The sequence below is a fragment of the Humulus lupulus genome, chromosome 5 (assembly GCF_963169125.1).
Source record: "Humulus lupulus chromosome 5, drHumLupu1.1, whole genome shotgun sequence".
Lineage (NCBI taxonomy): Eukaryota > Viridiplantae > Streptophyta > Magnoliopsida > Rosales > Cannabaceae > Humulus > Humulus lupulus.
In genome coordinates, this window is record NC_084797.1 from 167,765,938 (window position 1) to 167,775,273 (window position 9,336).

Sequence of the window (9,336 nt, forward strand, 5' to 3'; positions counted from 1 at the left end):
TATAATGTTGCAGCACTAGGTTAAGCAAACACAAAAAATGCATACATATCGCATAACTAGAGTCCATTCAAAACAAAATAGAAATCTAGCTAACTTCCTTGCCTCAAGTACAAGCAAAATAAGAGCGGGAATACTACACAACAAGCCTAGAATAATAGTCAAAACACCTGTCTTAATAGCATGTAAAACATACAAGAACGGGTCTAAACATATTCCACGTGTGCATGGGTCATGCACTTGTGACATCTATCTCATAACAAGTTGCACACTTTTTAGATTCTAGCATAACTAATACACAAAATTATGCTTGCATGTCACACATAACATCATGAAAAACAATGTCGATACACATATCAACCTTAAAGGTCTTTAGGCAAGGACCTTAGACTTACTCAATTAACATATAATTACGCTTAAAATTACATTTGCATGTAACACACATATGTGGGACCATTCTTGAAAACTATGTCAAAGTTTATGATATCATACATTTATATCTTAACAATTTAGCAAAAATTCAGCAAGCATTATTAACACTTAACGAATTACCTAGTAATTTTCCTAACATGCTTGCTACAATTTTGACATCTTAAAACCATTGGAAATCATGCATCAATACTTATCCCAGAAATCAAAACCAACACTCACAAACTAATCATGACTTAAATCAACAATAGGCAAAGGATACCAAACTTTAATCCAAACATGTGTACCAACTTGTTTAATATTCATAATTTATTTTTTAGAAATAATATTACCGAAATAATTAATCAAGTTCTAACATGCTTTGAAATCAAACAACGAAATAAGAAATGACACTTTTATGAAAATAAAATGTAATTATTTATAATTCTCTTTCTAGAACTAATCACATAAAATCATGGCAATCACAATTATTCAAAAATTGTTTAAAATTCATAGTTATAAATACAATATCATCATGGTACACAAACCATCCTTAGATACTCACACTACAACAAAAATAGGCTTTAACTTCAGTTTTTATACATAGAATTGTTGGGAAATACATAAAAAGTGAAGTTAAAGCTTTTGATGGACTTTTAACTTCGCTTTTTTGTTTATCACTCATAGGAATTAACCTATTACTTCGGTTATTTACGTAAAGTGAAGTTAAAGGGTAATAGGCGGAGGGGGAAAAATGATGAAACCCTTTAATTTCGGTTTTTAGCAAAAACCCAAAGTTAAAATGTTACCCTTTAACTTCAATTTTTTGCTAAAAGTCGAAGTTAAAGGTGCTTATATCCTAAGCCCTTTGACTTCTCCCTCATTTTTGAAACGCTGAAACCCCCCCAATAGAGAGCAAAAACCTTCATTTCCACCGTGAGAAAAACGAGGGTTTCGCCATTTAGCACAATTTTCTCTCATTTTCTTCCATCAATCTTGCTAGAAAACTCAAATATGTCATAGAAACTTGGTTATTTTCACTTTTGAGTGAAAAAAAATGGTGTCTTGACAATGGTGCCATGTGGTGGTCGGAAATACCCATTGTTTTGGATTTTTCAATGGATTTTTAGCTTCTATACAAACGTTTGAGGTTTGTACTATGTATTGATCGTTAAATAGATGTTTACATGATTTTATTGTATATATACATTATTTCAGATTTTCTTATATTTTTTTTATAATATATTGATAATGTATATGTGTTTATGGTTGACAATAATGTTTTAGAGTTGTATTTGATTATTTAAGAATGTATGAATCTTAAAAAATGTGTTTGTGATAATTTTTTTTATTAATCCAATTTAATATTAATGTATTACTAAATTTAAAATTTATTTGATTTATTTTTGTATTTTATAATATGTTTTTATTTAGAATAATTATTTAGAAAACTAATGAAGTTCATATTTTGTTGTTGTTAAAAAAAAGTTAATATGTTGTTATAATAAAAAAAAAGATCAAGTTAATATCTAGTTAAAAAAATATTCATTTGTAAAATATAGTTTTAATATTTGGATATGTTGTTGTTGTAAAATAAATTCAGTTAATATTTAGTTAAAATAAATTTTTATTTGTATAATATGCTTTAATGTTTGGCACTAGTTATTATAAACTCAATAATTATAATATTTAATTTTGTTTATATTATTTTGAGGACGGTTATTGTTTTGGAGGTAATTTGGTATTTTATTGGTGATTACTAGCTTGAAGATTAATTTTAAGTTGAGGGAGAAATTTATTTTTATTTATTACTATTGTACATATTTATAGAATTATAGTTAAACCATATTGAATTTAGTGGAAATTAGGTTTGTAAATTAGTGAAGTAGATTCTGAGAAATTTGTGTATTGTTGTGGTATAAGGATGAAATTATGCATGTTGATTATTATGTTTCATTATGTTGAATTAATAGGTACTTATGAAATTGAGATATATTATAGAAACTATTGAAACTTTGCCCAATTTTATAGGATTTATTAATTGAACATGTTTTTAAATATGTAGTATTTATTCAAAGTTATAATTCAAACTTTTTAGGTTTGGCGATAGGTTTTGAATAGGATATCAAGAATTTGTGTGCTGTAGTGATAACCATAAGTCTCTAGTTTGAAGTAACCTTATCATACATCTTGACTAGATAAGGTTACTTTGAACTAGGCGACTTATGGATACTGTCAAAATTCAAGGCAAGCATTCAAGATGAAAATGGATTAACATAAGTTCTATTGTAATTGGAGACTAAGCTTTGCTTTTCGGTATGAGGTTTTCTTCCAATTTCTGATAAACTTCACATGATTATGCCTGTCTGCTCTGTGATCTGTTGCAAATTTTAGTTGTAAATTGAATGTCAACAAGTTTGGGTGGTCCTATTTATAGGGGAAATTCTGCTGATTTTTTTAAAAAAATATTTAATACTTAAGAAATTTCAATATTTCAAATAATTACTTAGGTGAACTTCACATGTTTAGTTGTATGAACACTTTAGATTTTTATGTGGTGCTTAGATTTTATTTGTGTTTGAATGTGTATATATATGTACATTAAGTTTATATAGTGTGTGAATTTTATTTTATTTTAAGTTTATTGGAATGTTCAAATATATTTATTAATGTTAGAATAATTGCAAATTATAATTTTAAAAAATAATTATTTTATAAAAAAACAAAATTAATAATAAATATTAAATAAATATATTTTTTTTAATGAAAAAAATACCTTTAACTTCGATTTTTACATAATAACTTCGGTTTTTTATGTTCCCCAATGTCAAAATGAACTCCAATATATTCTCTAAATTCCAGAATTACCCCCAGGCTCGCCCCGAGCCGGGTATAAATCCCTGGCGTGACTTTTGCGCTAATTCGCTCACTAGGATCGTCTCGAGTCACAGATCACAAATATATCCACATAATAATGTGGTCTCGACAATTTATCACATATATATACAGTTATGCCCTTAACGGGCCAAATTCATAATTATGCCCTTTCTAACCTAATTAGGGCCTACATGCATACTAATACACATAGTCATGCATCTTAGATATTCAAATAGTCATATAACATACTTTTAATCATTGAATCACATATAATTCAATTGTTCCCTCACGACACACTAATCAAGGCCCTTAAGCCTTATTAGTAAATTTGGGTCGTTACATAACTTTCTGTGAATATTGTTTCACAAGATCATTACCGACAACTCCCAGCTGATGGCAAATGGGCACCTGATGGCCCTGATGATGTGCTGACGAGAGCATTGGGCACTCCTGAGCCCCGCGGACGTGTTAGGGCTGGAGGACACGGTGTGTCCCGCACAGTATACTGGAATACTCTAACATGTACCTCAACGAAAAATAAACCGAAAGCCTCTTCTTCGAATGACGACATTAGAAAGGATTTTGAAGAAAGATTTCGAAAATAAGAAGAAGAGCATCGTCAACAAGCACAACGTCTAGAAGAGCGCCTTCAGCAACAAGATGAGCTCTTGAGAAAATTCATGGCCTAACAGAGTGGGTCGGGATCCAACGTTGGATTCCCACCAGCAGCACCATCATACTATGTGCCCGACCCACCAATGCCACCAGCGCATGCATCCTACTATACTCCTGACCCACTAGTGCCTCAAGCAGAAGAACAAATTATTGCACTACAACCGCTTTTGCAAGAGGTAATTAAACTTTCTTGAATATTCTGAAACCAAATAAATTTCTTTACTGTTTCAACATGCTTATTTGTATATAATATGTTTCTTGCGCAAGGCCAAGCATGCCAATTAGCAATTGGTTCGGTTTCAAATGTTGTTGCATCAGGTAAACTCATTGAAAGAGAGGCAGGCAACAACTACCAAGTTATGATTACTAGTGTTATTAAGCCAATCTGTCCTCTCCCTTTTGCATATCCTGATTTGGACATGTACATAGTTGCTCAAGCCATTGGGACGCCAATAGCGTGGCCTAAGGATTTGGTCATTATATCTGAAGATATATATCATGAGGTGATGCCAAATTTTTACATAATTATCTTTACAATTCTATATTTATTTGTTTGCATTTTTTTTAATTGTTGATATTGTTGTATACAGGCTCCCTCTACAAGTAGGACCGGATCAAAATGACCAAAAGCTCCATCAACACAACAACCACGAGAAAGAAGACGACCGCAAACTCCTCCACCACAATTGCCCCACACTCCATTGGAATGATTACAAAATATCGTATCTCATTGGGCTGATGGAAAGTGTGTCAATCTAGGCATAGAGTCTGAAGTTTTTGATCAGGATATGACTCACCGTTATATATTTAACAATGACATACTTCATTTTTCTCGAAAGGAGAAGACAGTGGTCGTCAGCTACATGAGGTATATATCTCACAAAGTTCGTTCATTTAATTTTCTAATTTGATTTATTCAATCATATAACAATTTTCATATTTTTGTATTAGGTTCATTTATAGATATGTGGTACAACAAGGTCGCCAAAATAAGTTTTTATTTGTCAATCCTAATAGTGTAGCCACTCAAGGGAGTTCATTCGACGATCATGTTCAAAATCTGTTCAAACAATGCAATGACATAAAATCAAAAGAACAAGTTAGTTTGTCCCTTGGAACCATGGGTAAGTTTAAAAAGTTGTCATTTTTCCGACCCATATCAATACTTTCTTTGTTTAACATTTGAGTTATAAGTTTTTGGTTTTTCTTATGTAGTGAACATTGGATGTTGCTTATTTTGGCACCGTATGCATATTATGTTTATCGTTGTGATCCGGTGAATTCAGATTTGAATAACCGTGAGGAGATTGTATCAATGATCGTCAGCGCTTTCAATATTTTTTTTCTCTATGAATCTTCCTGATGTCAAGATCCCTGATACTCTACGCATTAAGCAACCTCAGGTAAGTAATTACAACTTAAATTTTTGAACTTTTATAATTATTAAGTAGAATAATATGTATGCATTTTTTAACAAGCTTCAATTTAATAATGAATTACTCATACTTTCAAATAATTAGTGTCCACACCAATCAAATAATGTGGCATGTGGATACTACATAATGAGGATGTTGAAGGATTTGATTGAACATGCGAGTCCCTGACTTTACTTGAGAACGGTATTATTAATTAAAATTTACAAATTATTTTTGAAACCATATATATAAATGTAATCAAATAATTAATTAATATATTTTGCTTTATATTTTTTGCAGCGAACAAGTACGTCATATACAAAGGCACAAATTGATGAGTTGCGATAAGAATGAGCGACATATATGTTACCAATAATCCAAAGTAACCGACCTCGTTGATAGGTTTTTTTATTTTTTACCTCTTTCTTCATACATAATGCAATAATTGTTAACTTTGAATATGTCTAACAAATATTGTATTTGGTTTTTTTTTTTTATTTTTTTACCTCTTTCTTCATACACAATGCAATATTTGTTAATTTTGAATATGTCTAACAAATATTGTATTTCTTGTATATGTATAACAAATATATGTCTAACAAATTTTGTGTTTCTTGCATATTTTTATTTTATTAATTATGTCAATTTTAATTTTAATTAATATTAAATTGATTTCAATTTATTTAATTATTAAATTAATATTAAAATAATTTCAATTTAATTCATTATTAAATCAATATTAATTATAAATTTATTTATTTTAATTTTTTTTAAATCTGAGAGACTTCCCACGTCTCCCAGTAGGAGAGGTTGAAAGTCAAATGTTGACTTTCAACCTCTCCCATTGGGAGACGTTGAAAGTCAGCGTTTGACTTTCAACCTCTTACACTGGGAGACGTGGGAAGTCTCTCACCTCTCCCAATGAGAGACATGAGACTTATACCTAATGACCCCGCCTACAACGTCTTCCCAATTGGGAGACATTGTAGACTTTCAATGTCTCCCAAATAAAGTCATAAAACCCCTATTTTTTGTAGTGTATTATTAACACGAATTGAATGTGATATACCTCTAATTTAATTTGCTGCTAGTTACTAACTAATAAATTTTAAAATGATGTATAATGTCAGCTGATATAGTAACCTATCAAGACGGAGATGGTGGTGGTTGAGACCCGCCAGATCCTTCTAGGGTACCATCATCTTGTGAGTCAGGTTAAATATTTCATATCAAAATTATTTTTGGAAATTATATTGTTAGAGAAATATAACAACAATACTAATACTGGTTATTGTTAATAAATTTTAAAGCCCCGCCGACGAGAAAAAAATGTTGTGGCCTTGCTAGTAATAATGTTCTTGAAGAACGAAGGAAAAAAGCTAGTGAACCATTGGATCTAGAGATTGATCCTATGACGAACAAAGTGGTTGGGTAGGAGGACCAAGCTTTTATTCGCATGTTGGGCACTCAAGTTACAATTTTGTGTCTGGGACATTACTTGGATTTTGCTGATTTACCTCAACAGTTTAAGGATCAAGTGCTTGCGCGTATGAGGGTAAAAATTACAAATCTTGTGCTTTACATTATTTATTTCCATTATTTACAAAGTCATCTAATTTTTCTTAATGAAGTATTACTATAATATAGACGGTCATCCACAACGTGAGTCAGTTCTGGCAGCTGTATATAAGGAGATGGGCGAAAGATATCGTGAGAGAAAGAACATCAGACATAAATACTTCAAAAATCATTACGCTGGACCAGGAGATTGGGAGAATGTCCTCTCTAAGCTACTTGACCATTGCACTAAGGAGACATTGAAGAATATTTGTGAGTTGTTTTTGAGCGAAAGATTTTTGGCTCGTTCCGCTAAAAACCAAGCAAACAGAAAAAAATGAAGTATGTAACAACACAAGGCACAAAATCGTTGGCAGCTAAGCGTCACGAATATGTAAGTGAAGATGTTAATTTAATTTTATAAAATAACACATTATAAAACATATTTTTTACATTTGTATAGGAGAACCCATATGCGCATGTTGTTGATACTTGGAGGGATACTCATATGAAAAAATCGACAAATTCTTTTGTCAACGAGGTAGCTTGTAACAACCCAAATTTGCTAATAAGGCTTAGGGCCTTGATTAGTGTGCCTGGAGGGAAATAAGTGAATTACGATTATAATATGTGAATTTATGTGAATATGTGATAGAGATGCATGTTTAGTTGGATTAAATATGCATGTGGGCCCCGTTTAAATATTAGGGGCTGTTTGTAATTTTAGCCCGTTGAGGGTATAAATGAGATATGCTTGTGATATATTTGTGTAGCATGATTCGAGACAGTCCTAGGGAGCCGTTAGCCAGGAAATCAACGGGGATGAATATCTGACTCGGGGCGAGTCAAGGGGTATTTCGGTCATTAGATGTCTTATGGGGTTATCGGGTTATGAAATTAAATATTTGGAGATATATTTGAGGTTAGAATGTTTAGGAGGGAATATTGGGAAAATTTACCATTTTGCCTTCGGGGACGTTTTTGGTACCCCGAGCCTTGAGGTAACCACATAGATTTAAGTTAAATAAAACAAAATATAGGAAACCCATAGACTTTTTCTTAACCGACCCACTCCCTCTCCTTTGCTCTGGTTTTCTTACACTCTTGAAGGCCTAGTGACATCTTGGAGAAAACCAGCCAAAACTAAGGAATTGAAGCTAGGAACCAAGCTAGAGTTTTGGAAGCTTGGAGCTTATGAAACAGAGTTGTGGATTCAATTATGTACAAGGTAAGCTTCTTAATATGCTGAGTTGTGTTAATTTGCAGTTGGTTTTAGGTTGAATATTAGAGTTTTGCATGTTGGAGGGATGAAGATTCAACTTTGATTTTTATAAGGTTTTTGGCTTGAGTTTTTGTTGGGTTTTGCTGTCGAATCTATAGTATAACCTCAGTGATAATTAGTTAAGATTGTTGGCTTGATCTTGGGGATAATTGGACTGGTTTTTGAGGTGAAAATGGTGAGTTTTTCTAGGCTCGAGGGGTCGAGCCGCGACCCCCTTGATCTTGGGGTGTCTGGAATTGGAGCCACGCCGCGACGACCTTCAGGAAGGGCCGCGGTGCGTGTGGGCTATTTTGAGGCAGGGCCTCAGGTTGAGCTGGGGGCCGCGACATGAGTCCCTAGGGTCACGACGCTTAGTACATTTTTGGGTTCTAGAGGAGTTTTAGGCTCGGGAATTCAATAGTTAAGGCTCAGGATGGATTTTATCACCCAGATTGATAGAATTCAAGGTTTCGGAGACTAGAATTATGACTCAAAGCTATTTAATGGATTAGAACTTGATGGATAGATATTGTTAATGCGTTGTGACTAGGGTTTCGGCGAAGCTCGGACTAGGGAACTGTGCTCGAGACATCGGTGCTTGGAAAGCTCGGGACACAGGTAAGAAAACTACCTGTTCCCATAGAGCATGTGTTGCAGGGCTCGGCCCTATATGATTGAGTTGCAGGGCTTAGCCCTATATGACTGTGTTGCGAGGCATGGCCCTTTGATTGAATTTATATGTGTTTAGATTTCTGCTTAGCTTTATCGTATGTGTATGTAAATGATGGAATGGCAAAGGCCGGGAATGGCGAAGGTCAAGAACGGCGAAGGCTGAGAACGGTGAAGACCGAGAATGGAAGGGGCCGAGTGCAATGTTTAGCACGCGGAGTGCGAGCTGCCAGGGTGAGACCCCAAGGGATACCTGGGATATCCTTATGGTTTAGACTGCGAACCCAGGGCCTGGTAAAGCGCCTGGGACGGCATGGCCGTACATGTATGACCTCGTGTTGGCTTGATTTTATATTAGGTGTTTGATATGCGTTTATTATATGCTTGTGAGGGTTTTCTTGCTGGGCTTCGGCTCACGGGTGCTCTATGGTGCAGGTAAAGGGAAAGGGAGAGTCGATCAACCTTGAGTATGGCGAG